The sequence below is a fragment of the Herpailurus yagouaroundi genome, unplaced genomic scaffold, assembly GCF_014898765.1.
Source record: "Herpailurus yagouaroundi ecotype Mexico unplaced genomic scaffold, PumYag 182, whole genome shotgun sequence".
Lineage (NCBI taxonomy): Eukaryota > Metazoa > Chordata > Mammalia > Carnivora > Felidae > Herpailurus > Herpailurus yagouaroundi.
Genome location: NW_024412413.1, coordinates 51310205 through 51322074, shown reverse-complemented (window position 1 = coordinate 51322074; position 11870 = coordinate 51310205).

The following is an 11870-nucleotide window of genomic DNA, read 5'->3' as shown; positions in this document are numbered from 1 at the left end:
TTAAAAATAAAGCATCTTAAAAGCTGCACGTAAGAAAAACAACTTGTTACGTATGACAAAACCCCCATAAGGCTTTCAGATGACTTTTCAGCAGGAACTCTGTAGATCAGAAGGGAATGGAGTAATATAGTCAAAGTGCTGAAAGGAAAGAACTTCCAACCAAGAATACTCTACCCAGAAAGGCTAAAATTCAGAATTGAAGGAGAGAGAAAAAGTTTTCCAGATAAGCAAAAGCTAAAGTAGTTCATCACCACTACATCAAGCTAAAAGGTTACCTCACATTGAAGAAAACTATTAACAAAATAAAAAGGCAACCTTCTAAATGGGAGAAAATTTTTGCAAATGATATACCTGATAAAGGGCTAATATCAAAATATATAATGAAAGAAATCAAACAATTCGTTTAAAAAAGAACATCTGAATAGACCTTTTTTAAAGACAATATACAAATGGCCAATAGGCACATGAAAAAATGCTCAACATCACCAATCATCAGGGAAGTGCAAATCAAAACCACAATGAGATATCACCTTATGCCCATTAGAATGGATACAATCAAAAAGATAAGAAATAACAAGTGTTAGAAATGCTGTGGGGAAAAGAGAACCCTCGTACACTGTCGCCGGGAGCGTAAATTGGGGTGGCCACTACAGGAACTACCACGTGATCCAGCAATTCCACTACTGGGTATTTTATCTGAAGAATACAAAAACACTAATTATGAAAGATATCTGCACCTTTGTGTTCATTGTAGCCTTATTGACAATAGCTAAGATGTGGGAACAATCTAAGTGTCTATCAATGGCTGAACGGATAAAGATGTGATATATATATATACATCTGTAGATGTATATATACATATACAACGAATGGAATACTACTTAGCCATAAAAAAGAAGGAAATCTTGCCATTTGTGACAACACGGACGGAACCAGATAGAGGGTATTGTGCTAACAGAAATCAGCCAAACAGAGAAAGCCAAATACCGTATGATTTCACTTCTATGTAAAATCTAAAAAACAAAACAAATGAACAAGCCAAACCAAATAAAACAAAACTAATAGATAATGGGAGCAGATTCGTGGTTATCAGAGGGGAAGAGGTTTCGGGGATGGACCAAAAGGGTGAAAAGGGTCAATTTTTTTTTTTAATTTTTTTTAAATGTTTATTTATTTTTGAGACAGAGACAGAGCATGAATGGGGGAGGGGCAGAGAGAGAGGGAAACACAGAATCGGAAGCAGGCTACAGGCTCTGAGCCATCAGCCCAGAGCCCGACGTGGGGCTCAACTCACCGACCGCGAGATGGTGACCTGAGCCGAAGTCGCTCTCAACCGACTGAGCCACCCAGGCGCCCCGAAAAGGGTCAATTTTATGGTGAGGATGGTAACTAGACTTATTACGGTGATCACTTTGACATGTATGCAAATATCAAATTATAATGTTGTACACCTGGAATTAATATAATGTTATATACCAATTTTACCCCCAAAATAAAATAAAGTAATAAAATAACATATGTGGCCTGTATGATACTTATCTTGGACAGAGCTGTTGTAGAGGGAGTCAGAAAAGATTTAAATACCCTCCCCTCCACGTACTAGCTCTGCTTCCTTGGGCAAGTTCTGTCATCACTTCTTTCATATAAAAGTGAATTTATCAAACAAAAAGCAGACTCAGACTTACAAATACAGAAAACAAACTGATGGTTGGCAGAGGGGAGGATGTGGGGGAATGGGCAAAAAGGGTGAAGAAGAGTGGGAGACACAGGCTTCCAATTACGGAATGAGTAAGTCACTGGAATAAAAAATGCAGCACGGGAAACACAGTCAAGGGCACTGAATGGCAATATAGGGGTACAGGCGGTGGTAGCTACATTTGTGAACATAGCATAACGTATAAACTTAGCGAGTCACTATGTTGGACATCTGAAATTCAGGTAACACCGTGTGTCCACTGTACTCAAATATAAAATAATAATAATAATAACGAAGGACGGGGGCGCCTGGGTGGCTCAGTCGGTTAAGCGTCCGACTTCGGCTCAGGTCACGGTCTCGCGGTCCGTGAGTTCGAGCCCCGCGTCGGGCTCTGGGCTGATGGCTCAGAGCCTGGAGCTTGCTTCCGATTCTGTGTCTCCCTCTCTCTCTGTCCCTCCCCTGTTCATGCTCTGTCTCTCTCTGTCTCAAAAATAAATAAATGTTAAAAAAAATTTAAAAAAAAATAATAACGAAGGACGTGTGGGTGGCTCAGTCTGTTGAGCGTCTGACTCTTGATTTCGACTCAGGTCATGATCCCAGAGTCGTGGGGTCGAGACCTGTGTCAGGCCTGTGTCTCGCTCTCCCTCGACCCCTCTCCGCTGCTCGCTTGTCCTCTTTGTCTCTCTAAAATAAAATAATACTAACAATAACAACAACAACAACAACAACAATAATAAATGTTTGCGACATCGCGGTGTTATTCTGACGATTAAGCATTTCTGAAGCAGGTGGGTATTCTCAGCTTCCAAAGCACAAGCTGAAGCTTCATGCCAGGATCAAGCTGTAGCCTCTAGCCAGGGAAAGAGACCTTGCAAAGGACCTTGGCTTTGAGCATCATTTTCACTTTGCAGAAATCCTGCTTTCGTTTCCAAGAAGCCTGCTAGCACTAAGGAACCGTTCTCGCGTGGCTGGTGCCACCTCCCCATGCCACACTGGAGCACAGGCACCCAGATGACAAGGTCCTCAGGGCCAAGATGCACATCTCGTCTCTTCAGCCCCTTTGGGGCTCCCTGCTAGGCTATGTGTTTCCATCAGCACTGTTCTTGTACCACAAACATACTGTTCTTTTCCTCTTTCGGGGGACTAACACCAAACAAACAAACCCAGCTCTTCTGCAACCACAATACTCACTGCTATGTCTGTATCCAGCTTTTTCTTGGACAGGTAAAAGTAGGAGGGAATGTTCATAGTTTTCATTTTTGAAAAGGCCTCAAAGATCTTGATGTCTTGGTCCAGACATGTCTCTTTGTGGGTATGTTTACAATGTTTGTATTCATAAATTAGAAATCTAGAACAAATGTGCTCATCTAAATGCTCCTCTTCTGAGCCAGGCTTCGTTTAGTCATTCCGCATTTCAGAGGGGTTGACACCAGATATCCAGGGACCAACAAGTCATAACCTGAGTCAATTGCCTGTATCACAAATAGCGTTTGTCTCTCAATCACAACCTCACATGCCTCGTCGTGATTCATTTGGTTCACTTTCCCACTTAGGCTTGTGCCTGGAATGCCACAGCTGTAATTTTCCACTATAAAGAGATCTTCAACTAATTGATAAACTTCAATCCGAGTGACAAAGAAAACAGCAATTTAAAAAAATGGGTCGGGGCGCCTGGGTGGCGCAGTCGGTAAAGCGTCCGACTTCAGCCAGGTCACGATCTCGCGGTCCGGGAGTTCGAGCCCCGCGTCGGGCTCTGGGCTGATGGCTCAGAGCCTGGAGCCTGTTTCCGATTCTGTCTCCCTCTCTCTCTGCCCCTCGCCCGTTCATGCTCTGTCTCTCTCTGTCCCAAAAATAAATAAACGTTGAAAAAAAAAATTTTTAAAAAAATGGGTCACTGTCTGCTGATCAGATCTAGTCTCGGAGAATCAAGCAACTTTCTAAGTTTTATAATTTTCCAGCTAAAAATTAGAAAGAAGAGTTAAACTCTGTGCTGAAGTCTTTTGCGGAGGAAAAAAGTGGGTCAGAATAAAAGGCAGGTAACAAGTATCATTTATTTTAACTAATCTACTCAGTTAATCCCCATGATCTCTGGGGGTTCTGGAATTGCCTAACACAGGACCTAGCAGACTATACCTACCCTGAAAGCTTTTGCCCCGCTCTTCTTTCTCTCTCTCTCCCTTCATTACCCCATTTGGTTTCCAGGATTCTCTTAGCTAAAAAAAAAAAAAAAATTTATTGTTGAGTTCTGAAAAAATAGGCATGGTGGTTGTTTTTTTCCCACTGGGAATATGTTCAATAAACGTTTAGTCGTCCATAAACAAAGGAGATACGAAGATAAACGTGTGCCCTGAAGGAATTTCTGTCTAGAGGAAGACCTCAGATATGTGTTCAGTCATTCAACAAATATTCGTTAAGTGCTTATTGTATGCGAACCACATTCTAAACAACAGGGAGGAAGCAAAGGCACTGCTATTGGGCTTATATTGTGGAGAATGGAGACTGACAACGAATGACTATATAATGTGTCTTCCATCACAGTACCTATTTAGTGCTGTTCCACAAATACTGCTGGCTGGCTGGCTGCTGTGCATATGTAACAGCACTTCGCTCTGACCCTTTGAAAGCTAGGCGCGGTCACGTGACTTGTTGTGGCCAATGACACAGAAGCGGAAATTACTTGTGTCATCTGCCCGCAGAACCTTTAAGAGCCAATGTGCAAACTTCCATCCTCCCTTACCATCGCTGCAGTAACTGTGGAAGCAATATGTTAAATGAGGCCTTGTCCCTCTGAGACCCTAAGTGATGACCACGAGTAGAGCCTCCTGCTGGCCTGCAGTGGACACGTTGCATGAGCAAGACACATTTTGCTGTGTTTAGCCGCTATCATTTGGAGACTATCAGTTACGACAGAATAGCCAAAACTTCTCTGAAAAGAAGGGGTGGCTAAGTGTCCTGGGGCTAAGTCGAGCATGATGAAGCGTATAAAAAAAATGATACGGGAGGAAGCAGATTCTATTTCAGACACAGTGGGTTTTGACGTCCTCTCTGATAAATTGATATTTGGTCAGAGACTGGAAAGAAATCAGAATGGCGCCCATGAAGGCATCTGGGCAAAGAGCATCACAGGCAGATGGAACAGGCAAGTGCAAAGGTCCTGGATAAGGAGCATATTTGGAGTGTTTGATGTGGCCAATGGGGCTGAAGCACAATGAGCAAGAGGAGAGTGGTAAGAAGTAAATTTGGAAAGGTTAGTGGGGGATTGCAAGAGGAGGAGGGCTTTTGTGATCGACATGTATTATATGTAAAAATCAAGTGCAATGGAAAGTTAGAGATATAAGAGAAGGGTGAGTGGCATTTGAGCTGGTCATCTTTGACTCTTACCTTTACCTCACCTCTTATCTCTAATTCATGATCAAGTCTTAATTATATCTGGAATCTGTTTCCCAAGCCCCAGCCCAGCCCCCCTGCCACTGCTTTGGTTCCTCTTTTTAGCCTTGGCGTGAATCAGGGCAATAGATTTCTAACTGGTCAAGTCCTTTTGTTTTTGTAGCCCAGGTGAGTATTCTGTGCTATAGCCACTCCCTCCAGGAATGCATCCTTCAGAAACTCAAAACTGATGAAGTCACACAGCCCAGGTGATAACACATCAGTGGCTCCATACTCCCGAATGAAAACTAAACAGACCCAACTCCTTAGCATGGAATTTGAGGCCCTCCGCCATTATGCCAGCTCATAGACCCTCTTTTCCAGTCTTGACGCTCACGCTTACCCCTCCTCCCTCCCCTCCAGAATGATCTCGCTGCTATGGCTCCTTCCACACCATGTTGTGTTATGGCTCTGTATCTTCGCGCATACGCTGTTCTCTTTATCTGCCAGCATCGCTCCTGCTTAATCATGGCCTCTTCTGCAAAACTTCCCATAGCATTGACCCCACAACAGACCCACTACGGCTCCTCTATTTTTTACGTTAGCAATACAGAGATTACAGACATGATTACAGCTATGATGCAGTGTCCATTTACCTGTTTTTGTGGCCATCTCCTCTTCCAGTATGTTCATTCTTGAGGATGAAACTTTGTGATTCACTTCTCTGATCTGGCTGGGCCCGGTACAGCTTTCTCTGCACTATAAGGTTATTGTGATGCCTCCTTCACAGGCATTCTCTGAAGGCTTTTTCTAGGCCTCACCTCCTACGCCTGTTCTGGGCCCAGTTGCTCACTCTTCCTCCAGCTCTTGGTTTTACTCCTTGTGATCTGCTTTGGGCTTAATGTTTTAAATCCATTCATGTTTCCAGCCCCAGACTTTGCTTTGAACACCACACACGTACAATCTTAGGTCTGTTTTGATCAATCCCGGTACCTGGACAACCACGCATGCCAGGTCCTATCTTTTGGTTCAGCCAGCAGAACTGGTTTGAGCCATTGCTCGTTTCTATACAGGTCATTGCTCGTTCCACACAGGACTGCAGAACCAAGCTAACTTCCCTTTTCAGGAGGGGATACACCTTCTTTCTTCTTCACTTGTGTGTCCCCTCACCCCCACCAATCTATTCCTCCATAGGAGCAAATTTTCAAAAAGTTTGAAAGGTGAGTGGCAGCAGCTCCCCACAGCAGATTGGGTGGCCCCACTGGAGCCTATCAAGCTTATCTTACCCACCCTTCCTCCCTGCTTGTCTCTTTTCTCCTTCAAGTTGTTGGAAATGTTTTCAGAGCCATCACTTACAATAGAATTAGTAGAATTTGTCCAAGCCTGTCTGAAATGGGGTACAAAAACCACAAGAATGAAGTTGTGTGCTTTTTTTTATTTAATACTTGGCAATTCTTCTCAAATATGTATCCTGATATGGGAGAGGGGTCGGAATAAGCTACACTCCTTGTCAGACTCTGTTATGTTAGCGTGAATCTCCTCCTGGGGCCATTTTGCCTCAAAGAGTGTGTTTTGAATCTTCTCTGTCTTGGAAAAACCCGCAGGAGCTGTGAGTAAGAATGGTGGCATGCAGGGGCCTGGGTGTGGGCTGGGAAGGCTCCAGAGTTTCTGGGAAAGCAACATAATTGTGGTAGGAAGAATTTCTAGGCAATACTGATTTCAGGGAATAAAGGTGAAAGTGAAGGGAAAATAAAGCTCAGAAATGAAAACAAGGGATCAAGTGCCTTTCCTTTTCAATGGCCTGATTAAGCCCATTATCCCCAAATCGATAGAAAGAAGACCCAGTGTTGGGATTTTGAGGTTGTGCTGTCCAGGTTGGCTTCATATCTAGAACATAAAAGGAGTTCTCAGGTCCCCAGCTGGAAGAAAGGGCAGCTAAGAAGGTCAGAGATGTCATGGTTCGTTCCAGATCTCACAAAGGGAAGGGAAGAACTGGCCTCTTGACCATGCGGCCTGTTCTATTGAAAGCCTATGGTGCCCTAAACATCTGCAAGGAGCCCTCAAATGGTACATGACTGATCTTGTGATATCTCTTCCACTTTCTTATTTTAGAATGGATTATGCCTCATAATATTGCTTGACAGTGCTTTATTAAAACCAGAACTAACTTCCCTTGAATTTGAGATATGCATAAGGTTTTTTAAGAGACCACTCTAGGAATGGGTTGGAGTCAACTGGAAAGGTATAAAAGCTTGTTTTCACATACAGCCTCATTCCTCTCAGTGTTTGAAATAAGATCCTAACACCACAGTCAGGCAATTTGCAGGTCACCTCAGTGAGCATTGGAGAGACAGGAGAAGCCAAGGAGAAAGTTCCTCTGAGAATCCGTCAGAAGGCTAGGCCTGTGTTTCTCAACACACTCAGATCACCCGGGAGTTTTTTCAACTCCCAGAGAAAGAGGATACTCTCAAAAGGTTCCAAAAAAAGAAAACCAGGGTATTATTGGAGTAGCTGGAATACAGCTGCTGCCTCAACTGTGAGGTAAGAAGAAAATATTAAATATTAAATTATATTCATGTAACATATGAAATGTATTAATTTATATATTAAGTTATATTATTAATGTATTAATTTAATAATTGAATTAAATATTATTTTATATTAACATAACTTATTAATATAATTACAAATAGTAATTTAATTATTATTAATATTAGAGTTATTAGATGCACATTCGACCTAATATATAAAAAAGGTATTAGAGGGGCGCCTGGGTGGCTCAGTCGGTTAAGCCTCCGACTTCAGCTCAGGTCACGATCTCGCGGTCCGTGGGTTCGAGCCCCGCGTCGGGCTCTGGGCTGATGGCTCAGAGCCTGGAGCCTGCTTCCGATTCTGTGTCTCCCTCTCTCTCTGCCCCTCCCCCGTTCATGCTCTGTCTCTCTCTGTCTCAAAAATAAATAAACGTTAAAAAAAAAAATAATTAAAAAATAAAAAAGGTATTAGATCGGATACCACCCAGCCTTCAAAGAACATATAATTCCTACATTACACAAGAGTTTTTGAGACTAAAAAACAGGAGTAGTCCCCCAGTTTCTTTTATGAAACTAGCGAAACATTGCTATTAAAATTCCACAAGGCGGGTTGCCTGGGTGACTCAGTCGGTTAAGCACCTGACTTTGGCTTAGGTCATGATCTCATGATTCATGGGTTCAATCCCCGCATCAGGCTCTCTGCTGACAGCTCAGAGCCTGGAGCCTGCTTCGGATTCTGTGTCCCCCTCTCTCTGCTCCTCCCCTGCTAGCACTCTGTCTCTCTCTCTCCCTCTCTCAAAAACGAATAAACCTTTAAAAAAAAGATTTATGTAAAAGAAAATTCCACAAAGTACACACAAATAAATAAAAATAAACTTCCACAAGGACAATATACTAGGAGAAAAATTATATGTTAAACATAGTTATAAACATAGATGCACAAACTTTTAGTAAAATTTAATATTTATTAACCTTTTACAAAAGGAAGTGAGGAAGAGAAAGAGAAAAGAGAGGAAGGGAGGAAGAAAAAAGGAAGATAGAAAGATGTAGTAAATTTGGAACAAAAAGAAAAATTTTCTTAACCTGATGTAGGTACCACCAACAACCTAAAGCAAATGTCATTCTAAACATGAAACATTAGAAGCATTATTTTTTAGTTGAGATATAATTGACACATAGCATTATATTAGTTTTACGTTCAACGTCAGGGAGAAGGCAAAAATGCTCACTTTTCCTGCTTAGATTCAGGATAGAAGTCCAGCAACAGAAACAAAGACAGAAGAACTCAAAGAATGAGCAAAACGGTATGGTCAGTATTAACCAATAATGTGATTTTCTACATATAAAATTGAAAATTGAGCGCTCAACACTTGATCTCAGCTCAGACCTTGATTTAAGGGTTGTGAGTTCAAGCCCCGTGTTGGACTCCATGCTGGGCATGGAGTCTACTTAAAAAAAAAAAAAAAGTGTTTTAGGACATGAAAATGTACAGAATGTTAACAGATGAAAACACTCAGTGTTGTAAGAATGACAGTTTTTCTCAAAGTAGTCTATGAATTTATTGCCACTCTAATTCAAAGTTGAACAGGGCTTTTGACTGAATTTGACAAACTGATCCTAATATTCATATGGAAGAATAAAGGATCAAGAGCAATCAAGATAATTTCAAAAAATAAGAATAAAGAGGGGAGCATCTTGCCCTCCCAAGTATCAAGATTGATTATGAAGTTTTGGTCTTTAACCAATGTGATATAGAGGCACCTGGGTGGCTCAGTTGGTTGGGTGACAGACTTTGGTTCAGGTCATGATCTTGCAGTTTGTGAGTTCGAGCCCCGCGTCGGGCTCTGTACTGATGGCTCAGAGCCTGGAGCCTGTTTCGGATTCTGTGTCTTCTCCTCTCTCTGCCCCTCTCCTGCTCATTCTCTGTGTCTCTCTGTCTGTCGATAACAAATAAACATTAAAAAAAATTTTTTTTAATAAAATAAACAATGTGATATTAGTTTGAGGATAACTAGATGAACTAATGGAACAGGATAGAAGACCCCAGCCAGACATACACATACACACATACAGAGAACTTGGTATACGTACTTCCGGTGCTTGGGAGGGAGGGCTGGGACGGCGGGGGCGGGGGGCCGGGGGGGCGGTGCATGACAGTGACAGAATAAATAGTGGAGAAAGAAAGATCTATCTAGTAAGTGAGGTAGAGAAAACTGACTATATCCTTAGAGTTTAAAAACAAGTCCCTACAGACCTTATATATAAAAATGAATTCTGTGTTGATTAAAGGTCTGCGAAATGCAAAACTTTAAAGTTATGAGAAGACAATGTGGAGAGTATCAATATAGAGGAAATATCTTTATGACCTTATGGTATAGAAGAATTTCTTAAAGAAAACACAAAATTTACCTCATGCAAGCAATTAAAATTTTCTGTATGACAAAGGCCATCTACACGAAATGTAAAGACACACTATTAGAAGACAATGTAGAACATACATTCAAGAAAATATTAACATACAAAATGTACATTTTAAAAATCTATAAATTAATGGGAAAGGGGTCATCAAAAAGGAAAGCGGGTAAATGATCTGAACAGGCAACTCACAGCAAAAGGAAACCAAATGGCAAATAGCCACACAGAAAGATTTCCCCCTTCCCTGGTAATTAAGAAAATAAAAATGAAACAAAAGTGAGACAGCAATCTGTGTGAAGGTTTTTGGCAACACTTAAGAAGTCTGACAGAGCATGTGTTAGAGCATGAGTTATAGTGATGTTTCTGTGCGTTCATTGTTAGTGAATCAACAATATATATTAAATAAGATGTTTTTATTTTTTTTTTTTTAATTTTTTTTTCAACGTTTTTTTATTTATTTTTGGGACAGAGAGAGACAGAGCATGAACGGGGGAGGGGCAGAGAGCAAGGAAGACACAGAATCGGAAACAGGCTCCAGGCTCTGAGCCATCAGCCCAGAGCCTGACGCGGGGCTCGAACTCACAGACCGCGAGATCGTGACCTGGCTGAAATCGGACGCTTAACCGACTGCGCCACCCAGGTGCCCCAAATAAGATGTTTTTAAACAGACACACATATAAAACAAAATTATGTGTTGATAGGTTGATAAAAATGTTGTGACCAGAGGCTCTCAGGAAACTAACCCTGTATTTTCATATGCTCTTGGGATGTCTCTTACACTGAAATCAAATTATGGGTGGAGGCCCATCCTATTCTTACAGCACGGATATAACACTTTCAATTTGGAAAAACTACTCCAGGAACTAATATGATCAAGGGCCTTAGGGAAATAAATATGCTGAGAGATTAAGAAGGCTAGGCATAAATTGAAAAAAAAAACAAAAAAACAAAGCAAAATAACTTCTTTGATGAGGGATATACAAAAAAAGGCTCATTCTGTTTTTTTGATTCTCTTCCAGATGCACTGCACTTTAACCTGAACAGTGTCTTATCTTTCTGTTATGATGAAGGGTAAATAACAGTCTTTCTAAACTTGTCAAAACTATTTTTTACCTGTCCAGAGCTCTTTTCTTTTTCACTGCAGAGTCCCATAGCTGTGAACAAAAAGACAAACACTGTTTCCTCAAGCTCTCCCTTTCTTCCATTGTACCTCTTTGGCCCTGTATACTTCACAGCTATGGTTGGGCGTCCAACTTCGGCTCAGGTCATGATCCCGTGGTTCATGGGTTCGAGCCCCGTGTCAGGCTCTGTGCTGACAGCTCAGGGCCTGGAGCCTGCTTCGGATTCTGTGTCTCCCTCTCTCTCTGCCCCTGACCAGCTCACACTCTGTCTCTCTCTCAAAAATAAATAAAAAACATTGAAAAAAATTTTTTTCAATTAAAAAAAAAAAAAAGGAATACAGGCCCCTCCTCCATAATGGAAAAGCCTTAAATTGCCATTTTGGCCATATGACCCTGTCCCTTGTTATCACAGAAGGGGAGATCAACCAAAGGCCTCTCACTCTGCATTTGAGCTAGAAAATACTTCTCTATCTTCTCTCAAAGTAGAACATGCAGCCGTAATAAAGAGCCTTTAATTAGAAAAAGCTATCAGCTAAATATATTATAACAATTTATAATATTGTTGTAGCTATAATATAGCTACTATATTCTGAATTTACCATATTTAAAATCATCTCCTCTGGGGCGCCTGGGTGGCGCAGTTGGTTAAGCATCCGACTTCAGCCAGGTCACGATCTCGCGGTCCGTGAGTTCAAGCCCCGCGTCAGGCTCTGGGCTGATGGCTCGGAGCCTGGAGCCTGT